The 14,513-nt window shown below is 35.1% G+C and overlaps 1 protein-coding gene across 1 annotated transcript in view; it reads left to right on the top strand.

The window, feature by feature from the left end:
• Window positions 1-14,513, top strand: part of mub (poly(rC)-binding protein mub) — a 171,035-nt gene that overhangs the window by 104,836 nt on the left and 51,686 nt on the right. The window contains exon 3 of the mRNA XM_028303914.1: window positions 1,978-2,013. The gene's annotated coding sequence lies outside the window, so the exon portion shown is untranslated. The remainder of the gene's footprint in view (window positions 1-1,977; window positions 2,014-14,513) is intronic.

Consider the following 14,513-nt stretch of genomic DNA (forward strand, 5'->3'; position numbering starts at 1 on the left):
AAATATAGTGATAATAGCAAATGGACAAGGAGCACTCCTAATATGAAGTGTCTCTCCTAATTTGAAATGGATTAGTATTTTGACGTAGAGATTTCTGGCGATTTCTCAGAAATTACATACGAGTATAAGGCTTCATTCATATATTATTCACTTGGTTCTTGTTGCTAGCCTTTAAGTTATCGACACCAATAACCTGAATCCGTTCGCCGCAACAAGGGTAAGGGCAAAGGGCAAAAAACACAACCCACGTTGAAATCCGACTCTGGCGAAGGTCGTATTATGACCTAGTGTTCTACACCTTTTGGGGTACATACAGCCCAAAAGACCAGTTAATTAAAGAGGTAGAAACGCAGTTTAAATAAAGTTCGAGGCATTTTTGCGTAAGTAGATAAACAGAAGAAAGATCTGACCTGATGAAAATAAACTTTACATAAACTCGGCCAAATTACAGAGTAGTTTCCAATCAAAGGTCTGGGGCAGTTTTTCATTCGTATAAATGATCTGGCTACGAAGTTAGTTAATACTAACAAATGAATCGTTGGAGGCGCCGACTCCGCGTCTCTCCATTTGTCTCCAAGGTAACGAGAACAGACTAATGGGCTTGGCCGAACCTAAGTAATTTAGAAAAACGATTCGCAAGATACACTACTTCACGTTTTATTTAACGCGGAAGAACTACCAAATTCAACCTAAGACTCTTCATGGCTTTTGAGAATGTACGAGTATTTTATAATAAAAAATACTTTTACATTTCAATGTTTCAGCTTCAGCTTCTGTATGTAAATCAATGTATGAACAGTAATTAAAAATATTGCACGAGTAATTCCTTTAATATTACTGTAATTTCCGGAGTACAGATGAATATTATATTATTTCGCTGAAGAGGACAGAGTAATATTCTGAAGTGGCATAACTTACAATATATTCCAGGAGTTCTTCAGTTCAGAACGACGCTTGATTTATTATAATGGACTGACTTATTACAAAATAATTCGCAGACAAAAGTTAGCAGTCTCAATTATTTTAGTGGTCGCTTTGAAATGTCAAAGCTAACTTCGCTATAAATTCAAATTCACGGATTCAATATAAAGTCCTAACATATCTAATTATACTAACAAATATAATTTATACAGCAGTACACTAATATCAAAGCCAAACAAAAGCTGGCCTAAAATGCGGTTAACAACAATCAATATTGACTAACCCCGTTGACAATATTAGCTGAAATCACAACTAGAAAAGCTAATTCGGGCGAGATAATATCGAACGTCTTTGTTGGGCTGAACACAAACATTTTCATACGAGTGGTTTACTTAGGTGGGCTTGGGCCCTTGATAGTGACGGCAAACGAACGACTACGTGATTAGCCACTCGACTATTGTGTAGCGGACCACTGACTTGTAACTCGTATCTCTGAAGGAGCAGCACTCCAACGCTAACTCCGCCGCAGGAAATTCAATAATCAAGACTATTGAATCAGAACATTTACCAAACACAATGTAAGTTAGCTCGCATAGTGTGGTAAGAGATCTATTCGAGCATTGATAACTTAATTGCTCTACGATGGTTAGATATTCGTTACTATTATTAATCTAGTCTTCTAATACAAATAAAATTGTTTGCCCAACGCAAATACCTGAGTCTCGAACTACAGTTTTTCAGTCTAGGAAAATCTAGAGAAGATGTTTTTTTTTAATCAATTTGTTAATGAGTGTATTATTTATACTAAGGCTGTGTTGCATCATCTTATTTCAACCGTAACATTAACATGAACTGGTGCTTTTTATATGGAGTTTCACAGATTTTTGACGTTTGTCAAAGTAAAAGTAGGATGGTGCAACTCAGCCTGAATGATACGCACTATGCCAGAGGGCACTACTTAGTAACAACTAGTGTTAAATACAGATGAAATCCCAAATTAATGCAGATAGGTACATTTAAACTGGAACACCAAACTATTCTGTTTTCTTGTTTCAGGTTTCTTGGTACCTTCTACCGTAACCATCGTCTGAGGTAAGTTTTGGCGCTCATTCATATTCCAACTACATAAACGGTACTTAACTTTGTCAAACATAAAAACAGTGCTAAGTTACGTTGGCGTAGAACATGTTTTCATTGATTTTCATATCAAATACCGCACTGAGAACATAAATGACTGATTGACCTACGCGTTGACTTTTGCGTTATTATTTTATTCTTGTAAAAAACTTTACTCGTATAATGTTGTTTGGAATCTTAAGTGGCAGGTATGTAAGCTGAAATAACTTTCGGGATTTCGTCAGAGATTTTTCTATTTTATTTTTAAACTAAAATTCCAAAGTAAATTATTCAAAACAAAAACATAACAAAATTATTTTATTTTATAGAGTAGGAATTTTTAAGATTCTCAGTTATTTTTTGGTCAAAATACCTAAATTACAGAGTTCTATCCCTTTTTAAATCTTTATTTATCTCAAACTTGAAATCTTGGGATCTTCCCTTTATCTAGTGACCCCCTTTCACGGTAAATTAGGTAACAACTTTTGCCGTATCGTCGAATGGCGTCTTAACCATATAAAATCTGGGGTTGAATAGTCCAGACGAAACTCGGCAGCGCCGCACTGTGATTCGTGTAGAACAAGCTAGCTGGACAAAAGTCATTGTTGAATTTCTGATTATCGTTTATAAGAAACGATAAACAACATCCCAGACATTAAGGATTCCACAATTTTTTACTTTGTTAATTACCTAGTCGTGAGTAATTAACATGGTAAGTGAGGATATGAGGATAGTGTAATTTTTAATTCCTAATTTTGCTCGACTTTCGACAACACCTGACATTATTTTTTACTATGGTGACCAAATATTTGTGTGATGGATTTTGAAGATAAGGGTAAGGACTTTTTATTTTCTGTACAATAAGGTGCATATAATGCACATAGTTTTAAAAAGTATGGCGAAATGTTGACCTTTATATTTTTCTCAAAATTTTATGTTTGGAAGACTAGAAGTTGTATGCCCCCACTTGACCCCAGTCTGGAATTTATATATATTGTAGCTGTAACCCTCTAGTATTCAAATATACCAGTTTCAGTTTGCACACTTTTGCACAACAATTTTATTTTTTCAGATTAATAAAAAATCAAGTTTTTTGATTAATGATTAAAACATTGAAAAAGTGACCAGAATAGCATGATTTTTAATTTATATTCTCAAAATGTGATGTATTGGGATCACGAAAANCGTTTTCATAGTATTTTTATAAAAAATTCAGCTTGTAAACTGACGCTAAAGTGGAAATTTACAAAACCTGTGTGGACTTATCTTGATATAATTCTTGAATACTAAACTAATCGCAATATTTTCTCAATTAACTATTTAGACGACGAAATTGCCTAACTATTTATGCCTATAACATATTTGTAGTATTACTGGTTAATGATTGTAACGAGTTGAAAAAGTACTGTTTTTGCGCCAAACGGCGTAAACGCTCTTAAACAGTTTTAACTCCAAATTCACTTCGCTGTGACCCGATGGCGTTCTTTTTAATTACTTTCCACAAAGGGATATCAAAAATTTTAATGTCGCGAAAACTTTGTCTAAGGAGGCTAGTCTATTATGAGATACCTACTTGAAAATACTAAAATGGTAAGCTCATCAAATCCATTGAGTGAGTAAGTTTATGCTGTCAAGTTTCTACAATTTGCTAGGCAGAAACTCAAAAAAATAACGTAATAGGTTTAACCAAAATGATTTCAGCAGACTCAGCTATCAGCTATATCATTCATATAGAGTCTATTTTCGTGAATCTCCATCACAATTCGTAATCTAGACCGCTCTGTTTGGAAGACATTAATTATTTGGAGGCCGGTAGCGGGCGCAGCCAACCACGGCGCACTATCGAGTTGCACAAAATCAAACGCTTTGAATTTGTACATTATTGTTTTCGACATGCCCACTACATAGCCGTTTTTATAACGAACAATTCAGTGAATTTTCATAAAATTGGAATGGTCTACTCTCATTCGTTTTGCTTCTCGATTAATGGAATTTAATCTGTGATAGTAAAATTCTATTAAAATTCGGAAATCGACTTCATAATTTACCTTTTATAAGCTTTGCGCGTTCATCAAAGAGTAAGACTTTTACTATTTAGTTTCTGGTGCTATTTTACTACCGTTAAAAGAGATAGTATAAAAATTAATAATTGTAACGCAAATGATGTAATTACATATGTGCCCTATCACGTGCTGCATATTAACTAAAAAGAGACCGTTCCGGTACAAAATACGATTCAGTCAGTACATAAAACAATGAGTACCTACCTACAAAGTTGGCTATGGTCAAACTTACACACAGGGATGCACATGGCGACACTAAAACCCACTTTGGTTCATAGTAACTTTGCTACTAAAACAACTTAAGCGCGACCAGGCAAGCATCTATTAAGTCCACTAATAATGCGGCAAATTAATGCTGACTGCGTTAGCTTAGGTCCTAGCTTTTAGAATAATTAGGGCTAAAAGCTAATGGGAACAATAAATATTCTTCCAGCTTTATCATAGAGGCTGGACGAAAAGAGCGGGAGATAGCGCTTTGTGCCATCCCTTGATAGTGAATGATGGTGACGATGATGAAATACATTGATGATCGTCGTATAAATTTATAAAACTATATTGATAATATTAGTCTGGAAGACCTTTCAAGTCACTTAACCAGGTATTAGTATAAAGATTGGTATTTGTATAAATAAAAATCAAAGTTTTCCTTTAAAAAACATATTACCAGACATAAATAAAATTGCTAATAGTCAAAGTGCCGATCGGGATTAAAGTCGGCGTTACGCCACAAATAACCGCAAACAGTTTAATTGGCGTAGAAATAACGATGTAATTTAAATTTACGCGTCGCGTCGGGAGATTTTCACAAACCTGCTCATAACCCTACACTTCAAATTATAATAATATTGAACTGAGTAAATGTATGTCAATTTTTTATCCTTGTTCTATGTTTGGAATGCTTTAATAACTGTAAAAAAATGGAATGCTACGTTTGCTGAAAATTGACTTATCGATAAGTACGAAATACAAAAATATTTTAGACAATAGATTTATGAAACACGAGCAAAAAGTAAACAAAAGCTATTCCTGGAAGGTACGAAAATCGATCGCGTAAGGGGGCAAAACAATTCCAATGTAGAAGTACATAAATGGATTATCGTGAAATTTCCATGAAACCCTACAGTACGTGTCTCGAGCCTCGCATGACTGGTTTATAATAATAAATATCAATCCCCGTCACAAAGTTCATGAGAAACGAAAAATAAAAGTCCCAAACTTTACCATCTCGCAAACGACAATGTTAAGCAAATTACGAATTTTCCCCTGATTTCGGCGCTCGATAAAGATGATTAACCCTCAAATAGCGAGTCAGCCATTTTTGTTGTTAAAGACAATCTTTTTCAAGTTTCCGGAAATTACTCTTCTTAGGTAGTACAATCTCAACGAGCTCAAAATTCATGCTTTCAGCAGTTAGTCTCTGAATCATAAAAGAATTCAAATCATTAATTTTGTTACCTATCAAAAAATAATTGTCAATTAAGTGGAACCGTAGGTATTTTTATTTGTGAACACAGTCGTTCTGTATTTCATATTTATATTAAATTTTTCAATCTAATAACACAAATTGACTTTAACACTGGTGTTAACTGCATTGTAACCCCACCACATCGCCACACCTATTGAAATCTGTGCAATATCGTAAAATGTTGGGGAGCTTTACGACTGTGGGTCTTACATACATAAAGAATGTGTAATACGTGTCTGTAAATTGAATATTTTTAGAAAATCTTCGAACTATGAGTGTTATTGAAAAAAACTGAAAGAATGAATATAGTAAAAAGGTAACAAAACTTGTCTACAAAGTGTATAAATAATTCTGAATTGTGTATTGAAGTCTAAAAACTTTTTTAAGGCCAGACTTGTCCAAAAACATAGTTCTTAGAATAATTATTTTAAGTATTAAAAGTAAAGAAACCTATAGGCCTGAAAGTTAGCAGATTTTAATATTTTTTACTTTTTGTTTTCAAAGTGTTATACAAAGAAGTTTTAAAATCCAAGATAGATTCTACACGTTCGAAGCTGCGGGAACAGCTAGTCAATCATATACATATTATTATAGTTTGATGTAACATGAAACTTTCCATGATGGCTCCACATTTAATAGTGGAAGTTGCCGCAGCTCATATAAACTGGAATATTAGTGGAATATTTTATGTGACCATTGTCGGTGGAACTTAAGCAAGATTTCCCCTGGCGCTACGATTTATAATCACCACCATGTTTCATTTATCTGCAATGTTTTTTCAATAAACCACGCGAGCGTCGAAGAAAAGATTTTTCCGTGATGTATGAACCGGTAATGTTGAGTCTTTTGTTCTTGCGAAAAGAAAGTTCACTCGTTGACACATTGAAAAATATCTTATTTAAAAATTCACTGAAAAGTTGATTTAAATGAATATGAAATTGGCAATTTATAGAAAAGGTGCGATTGCGGTCAAATACCTGCCTTGGCTAGCATAAAAAAAAAAAAAAAAAAAAAAAGAGACGTCAGGTAAAAACGAAGCTTTGCAGGGGTATAAAGGGTTATCATTAATGTATTTTGAAAGGCAAAAATTGATATTAATTTTTAATAAGAATTAGAATAATTAGGTTGGTTTTAAAAGTGTGTCAAAAGAAATTTCACGCATACGATACGAAGACGGGAGGGAGTACAGCTAGGGACCCATTTAATCATTTTCTAATAGAATACTTTTATTATTATAGAAAGGTCTGAAAGATTGATCAGAATATGATTAGTCTACAGATAATAAATCAATAAGAAAAATCTGTTTCGTTTGTTTTAAAATAAAGGGAACATTTTCTAATAGGATTATTCTAGCTTCTAAAGAGAGCTTCTAAGTGACAGCTTTTGTTTGAAAAATCGCATTTTTCATCTCATAAGCTGCCCCAGTATTTACCTTGATATAACGTTACTTTGTAGTAATATTTTTCCAAATAGAAGTTGAGTAATTAGTTAATAACACCCAAAATAATAAATGAAATAATCTTAAACACTTTCAACCAAACCTAACCTCAAGTTAATACAAATAGAACCTTGTGAAGACAAAAGCGAGTAAAAACCTGTTCCACCATTTCATACGGAAATAGACAGAACGTTCTTACATAAGGCTGTCAGAAGATTATGCTACCTGCCCACGAAGGAGATACACTGGCCCGTGCTGCACAGTTGTTAAAATATTTATGAGTAGACCCTTTTCACATGGCTTTTTATACCCGTATAATGTGAGGAATTTACTGCCCTGATCCTATAATGTAATTGAAAGTAGATACAAAATCAATATCACCCCCAGCGTTTTGTGTACTGGACTATAGTTAAGTTTAGTATTTTTTCTTGATATATTTTACATATTATTTGGAAACTGACTTTTGTATCAGAAAGTTGAATTGGAAGCCTCAATAACATCAAAGTTATTGTAATAAGTCTAAAAGCTCTGTTGTTTACTTATTATACCTCAAGCAGATTTTCTACGTCATAATAGAGTAGTACCCTACACAACTATAACGTTATCTGATAATACATTAGAAACAATGGCAGTCCCAGACCCAAACTTAAATATTGTATGAACTCGTATAATAACGCAATTACTTATTATGTTATCTCTCTCCCTAATAACTGCTCCATTTTCTCTGTTGTTATAGTATCAATCGTTTCACATAATGGTTTGATAACAAATATTTTGCCTCCAGCTCCAATCTTCTTAGTTAAGGGTAAATATGATACACTTTTATCCTATCCAATAAACAAAACTGTTTTATTCAATCAAATGCTGTTTATTTTCTAAAGTATCGTTTCCCACCTGAGGATTATAGCCTTGGACGAATAAACCACTGGANATTCATTCATTTAGGTACATAACTATCGATAAAAATTTACGATCTTTTCCCAGCACTAAATGTCATTATTTGACAATTGTCAAACCTCTCCCCCCGCAAAAAGTGGTTGATCGTGTTTCCTTAGAAATCTTGTAGGTTTCGTGTCCAGTGGTTTATTCGTCCAAGATTATAGCATACCTAAACGACTAAGAAGTACAAACAAAACAATTTAAAGCGGTTAAAATTGAATAATGGATATTAAACTCGGCAAAACAATTTTTTACCGGCTATTAAAGCAATCTCATTTTCCGAAATGGCACTCCGCTCAGAAACTAAATTGTATTGTAAAGAAAATTTAATACAGCATCCGGACAGGAAGAGTTTTGAAATTGCGTTAATTCTTAAAATAGCTGCAATTTACGCCACAATAATGGATGATGTGATCTTTAAGAACTATGTATTGAAAAGTAATTATTTTAACATTTAATAAAGATTCCTTTGGGAATAATATCGAATGTTTACTATTAACAGAATGGTTTTGAGCAACTGTACAAACATGTAACCTAAAATAGTACAAATTAAACTCTTCGTCAACCAAAAACCCAATATTTACCCGAAAGAGCTGAAATATTTGCAGTTGTCCTAACCGGTAAGTGAACCGTGCACCCGAACGCGCGCCGACCGCCGACGGCTAAACTACCGCTAATTAGTTAGGTACGTATTTTCACGCGAAAACTTCAATTAATTCCGTCAAAGCCGCCACCGGCGGGCCGACTCGCCTTTTTGCTGGCGAGAAAAGTCAAAGGCATCGCGAAAATCGAGATGAAGTAATGAAATTTCTATTGGCGAGTCGTTTGGAAATCCGCGACCCCAGTGTCAGTTCCAATGATTTAATATAATCACGATTTCGCTTATGACGACAAAAGGAGAGTAATCAACAAATCAGAATAAGCTGAAATCTGCAAAAATGATACCATTTGTCTTAAATTTTGTTGCGAATATACTCGTACCTAATACGTTATAATACTATAATACATTGAATGTTTTCCATGTTTAGTTGTTCGTAAATGTTCGTCTCATTTCACTCTTTTGCACGATGAACACACTTTTACAAATTGTTTTACGTGTTATCTTATGCTAGGGTTTCAGTTTCGTTTTTTACTTTTGACTCGAAAAGCATTACTGAAATCTATTAAATCAAAGCCCACAGCAAACCTCGTATTAGATTTTACTAGACAAATTACATCAGCAAACAGTCGTTCGGTGTCTGTATCCGAAATAATCAAATATAGTCTGACGTGGGATATCAGTGCCGGCGAGGCGTGAACTCGTCGAACCGTTTCGAACTTCGCAACTGTTGGGATAATCTCATTGAAAGATTTGATTTTCCGGTAAATTAGATAAAAGTAAAGAAATTCCTCGAAAAGATCTCAGTTCGGAAGTAGCTGTTGGGAATTTACAAGAGACAGCTCTTCGAAAGCTTCCGTGGATTACAGCGGAGAATTATGCGGTCATTATTTGTAGTAAGCAGGTCGTTAAGGGGTTGATATTTGACGCGGCTGTTTTGTGATTGTCGTTTGCTGAGACAAATCAGATTTCGCGAAGGTACCAATTTATTTCTGTCTTTTAAGCTTACTTCGAAATCTTCAATTTACAAATTAGAGAATTTGAGATTAATGCAATTATTTCAAATGTTGCCGTTTTTACGATATTATAGAGTATAGAAAGCGCTAAGCGACAGCTTTTATGTCTCATTAAATAAGTGGCCATATCTTTTGGTTGTCATAAGTGGAGTATTTCATAGTTCAAGCGTAGCCCGCCTCCCGAGGGGAGCTCTCGCGGGTATATTCCGTGCCTCTTATTCAATTTGTGAGCGAATCAGTTCCGCCAACCCGATTATCTCTCACGTCCGGATTTCTATGCTCGCTAGAAAACTCTTTCTGAGCTTCACTGGAGATATTTCATAACTAATGCCGTGTTGGACTGGTGTCATGATTTTTAATGAAAAGATTTTTAGAAAGAGAGTTTTATTTTCAATGAAATTATTAGTTTAACCCTTAACTGGTATCGTGGGGGCCGCGCGGCCCCCACGCATGACGTTTTCTTTGATTTCTAAGAAGCTACGCATCGTGGGCAGCCAAAATTTTTGGTATTCTCATTTCAGCGCTACTCGCGTCTGGTGCAGGCGTTTCAGCACTGCATCCTTCACCAGGACGAAGATATGCACGTGTTGGGGTCCGCGCGGCCCCCACAATACCAGTTACGTTAGTTTTTTTTCAGGGCAAATTTTATTAGTTTTTTGTTTTTTTTGCAGTATTGATGGCTTTTAAGTGATAAAACAATAGAAGATACCTAGAACGAAGTTTTTGATTCCAAATTAGTGAGTAGTAGCATGACAGAAGAAGGATATAGTGATAATAAAATTATAGGTCATTGTGAAGACCCAATAACCAATGTTCGGTCGATAATGAGGAAATTGATTATGATTCTCAAGTTTTTTCTTCAGAGAGTGAAAATGAAGATGTTGTAGGACCTAGTCAATCCGGCTACTATAAAAAAATAAATACAAGTGGTCTGAAAATCCACCAGCACCTGCTAATGTTTGTCAACATAATATTTATGTTTTTATTTTTATAAAATGCTTATTATTTTTATCAAACATTACATTTAATCGTTATTTATTATTAAGTACACATTATTATGGATTAAATAAAATAATAATATTTTTGGTAATAACTTTCTAAGCGATAGGTTTCATAGATATTTGTAACGTTAAAAAAATATTACGTAAAAAGTTGTTACTATTATGTAATGTCATAAAGTATATAAATAAGAAGATTTAATAAAATAAAAACTAAATGATTACATAGAACGAGCCTGATATATTTCATTTATGAGCATTTATTCAAGTATATTGGTAAAACATACTTGCTAGAAGCAAACATAGTGTGGGGGCCGCGCGGCCCCCACGATACCAGTTACGTATGTCCAATTTACGATACCAGTTAAGGGTTAAGAGGGTTTTCTCGTGATTGAAGTACAAATTTATGAAGATATTTAACAGTTATAGCTCAATTTCAAAATACTAAGTAACTAAACATCCACACGATGAACGCAGGTGGCGTTTAGATTCCATTACTGCTGTTTAGTTTAGTCATGAGGTTTACAATGATATTTCACAGTTGAGGCACGCGCCCGTCTCAAAGGGAGCTTGCCTTTTAGTCAAATTGGAGAAAATTTGCTGCGTCAACTAACACAACTATTACATCTACACTCCACTCGTTTGCCAACTGAGGCCCATCATTTACAAGATGCTGAAGTCATTGTAAGTAAATAAAGAAAAACAAACCCTTTCTTTAATCAGATGGAAAGTCTATGTTACTTTATGACTTCAAGCAGAATCAATTATCTAAATAGCTAAGTTGTAGCATCAATTCTTCAGATACACTTGAAGGGTAAATATACGTCGTATCTTATCCCTTCATTTATTTCATAGGCACGTCCATCGTCTTTGTATTCGACGTATTTTTACTAATCTGATTAGCTCACTACCAGGCTTATTAATCTCGCCAAACAACCGTTTCCCGTTGTTACTGGAACTATTCAAAACCGGTCCAATTTAATTGCGACAAGTTGTCTACTCTAAAAGAACTCTGAACGTGCCAGGACGTGTTCTTTATTGGCTCATTGGCGCGGCGTTCGTGAGAAAGCAACTAGTGCTTTTCTATAATGGGCAAGTACTTGGCACATGTACAGAACGGAGAGCAAGAGGCCACTCGGCTCGGCAAACATTTGCCCAATAATTGTGAGCCCTCAGTTACGCTACTGGAATAAATATTCCCTCTCCGTAGGGAATGCTCGCACATTCCTTTAATTCGAAGCATTTCTTTATTTCACAAAAGTTATGCCTTATTGTTTTATTAACGAATAACTTGGAAGGTTTCCTTTGGGTTAGACACCGGCGAACATTTTTGGACTTTCAGTTTTCCTTGTAAATCATAACGGTTGAACGATTGGACGATTTATATTAAATGAAGACCTAAGTAACTTCTGAAAATTCTTGTATTTTTATTCTATCTCTACTAAGTAAGGACTATTAGTTACTACTTAGTATTTAAATATACATTTGATCTCATTTTTTAAATAACTGAAATTAAATTCAAGTATGCATCCAAGTAATATTACACCTTTACTTTGAGAGTCAGAACGAAATGACCGTTTATTTAAATGACTGTCTTCATAGCTAAAACATAAATTGCAGCAACTGTTTGCATACATTAGTTAGTTTCATGTTTTGTGAAATGCTCAACGCTTTGCTAGCAAATAGTTGGTATAATTTTGAAGCAAAAGCCTCAGAAAGATCGCGATGCCGGAGCGAGCTAAGCTGCGATAAATAATGAGTACTTTCTAGCCCTCACATACCTCCTTCTACCTCTACCTCTACCTCATATACCTGCAGTTACAAATTCCAAAGCTCCGACCCGGAATAATAAATAATTTGCAGAAATTCAAACATCTGCGTCCGAGGAGCCGTGAATTGAAGGTGAATATTCCTATTAACTTGTAAGTAATAACTACAGAGGGTGTTCAGCACTTCAGCATGATTTCAGACATTATTGTGTGTCTTCATTACTTTAATAGAGTAGCTAAAGCGACTGTGTTTTAATAACTATTCTACATTATGAATATCGTTTCGAATTTTAGTATCATTATTGTACCCTTACATTACATTTTCATTGGTGACAAGAGTAAAATTCTTCGCTTTGTCAATGCCCTTAAGCGCTCACCACACAAAAATACACGAAACTGTTCATTCCACATTCATAAGCAAGGTACACAGAACTATGATAGTCCTGTCGCCGGTACCCATCCGTATCCTGGCGACCTTCATTTATGCCTTGAAACACGTCGCCGAATTCAACTCTCATTTCTTGGGGTCCGAGCACGCCTGCGGAAATGTTAGTGTTTCCCTGTGTACCATCATATCGTGAGATACCACTGTAACGCCCGCAACGTTAATACAACAACATTTATCTGAACAGCGTCCTCTCTGCCTTGTGACAGTGACAAGTGCTTCCGTGAGTGTCGGCCGTTATGCCTAACAATGGCCACCCGACATCTGTTCTGCTGACTATCGCATTACGCCTCTTTCTATACGATTTGTAAAGGTTTCCTTTCGTGCCAGTTTCGATATTGTATCGCGTTACTATTTCAATGCGACGGGTTGTAGTTGGCAGTTGACGACGATTTGACGTTATCTAAGTGGTGCAGAGATTGAATCGGGACGTCACATTCAGCTTCAATTGACGTTCAACTACTTTTAGTTGGCCGGTTCAGGGTGACCCAATTATATTGGAGTTAAATATCAGAAAGCTTTTCGTTTCAATTGAAATATTTTCTTCTATACACAACGTAACTCAACATACATAACAACGTACAAAAAGAATAATTCAATGGAATATTCAAGGGAAATATTATCGCGAAAGTCTTACTAAAGCACGTTTTGATACTGCATACCAGTGTAAATGTTTTTCGGAATAACATCCGAGTGGAAGAGACAAAGTTTTCTCATCACACCGACAAACAAGTCCATAATTATTTGTTAGCCTCAATGCGAACTACCGCGCAATTTTAATTGAAACAAATCAACCCAAATGGTGGAGTGCGCTTGACCTGCCGCTGAGGAGTTAATTTGCGTTATTTTCTGTTATATTGCTTGTTTTGCTACCAGCTGAATACGCAATGCTAACTTTTTAAAATTCCTATTTGCTTTAAAAGTGCCCGTGAATTTTAAAACGTCCCAACTTGAAATAAAACGGTATGAAATCCAATTAATTTCACTTTAGCCAGTCGCGTCTGTTTAGATCCTTATCAGGTCGTCTTCAATCTGATAAGTAGGATAATGGAAGCAACTTCTCACAGACAAATGCAAAAATTATACTCCCAAATTGGATAGCCGCCAAGATTGTTACCGGCCACCCCAATTCAATTAATATACATGATGCGTCTTAATATGGCTCGGCATAATTAATGGAATGACGAACTAATTTCCCATGTAGGCGACTAGCAAGTTTTGATATTCAATTTTGCTGGCAAGTGCTTTAAATTAAAACTGTCTATGTTAAATTGAGGCGGGCCAGATCGCCAGTGAAGTTACCTGCCGAACCAGCGGCTGACTCTGTCAAACTACTGGAAATTAGTTTCGCTATTCCGATGAAAACTTTAATTGGTTGCTCAAAACCAATATGTGAAGGCCTGTGTTGGTTCAATCTGAAAGTCGACGCAGGTAACTAAGTTTGGCAAGAACGAAATTGAATGGACCTTTGTAATCATCGGCGACTGATTGTTTTTTGTTGATGGGACTTTGTGGAATAGAGTATTTTTTATTTTGACATACAAACCTATTTATTTCTGATAAATATTCTAATCCAAATTTTAGGTCAAAGGTCAGCGATGACACGACATCAGTGCTGTTTCTACTATGTATTTAAATAACACAATTATTCACGTTTGTAAGTTACAATAAACATAAATATATTCTGAAGATAGTGTAAGACATTCCATAAGTTTCTTAAGCATTGGATGTTGGAAAATATTCTC

The sequence above is a fragment of the Ostrinia furnacalis genome, unplaced genomic scaffold, assembly GCF_004193835.3.
Source record: "Ostrinia furnacalis isolate ACB-3 unplaced genomic scaffold, ASM419383v2 OfSCF1319, whole genome shotgun sequence".
Classification (NCBI taxonomy): domain Eukaryota; kingdom Metazoa; phylum Arthropoda; class Insecta; order Lepidoptera; family Crambidae; genus Ostrinia; species Ostrinia furnacalis.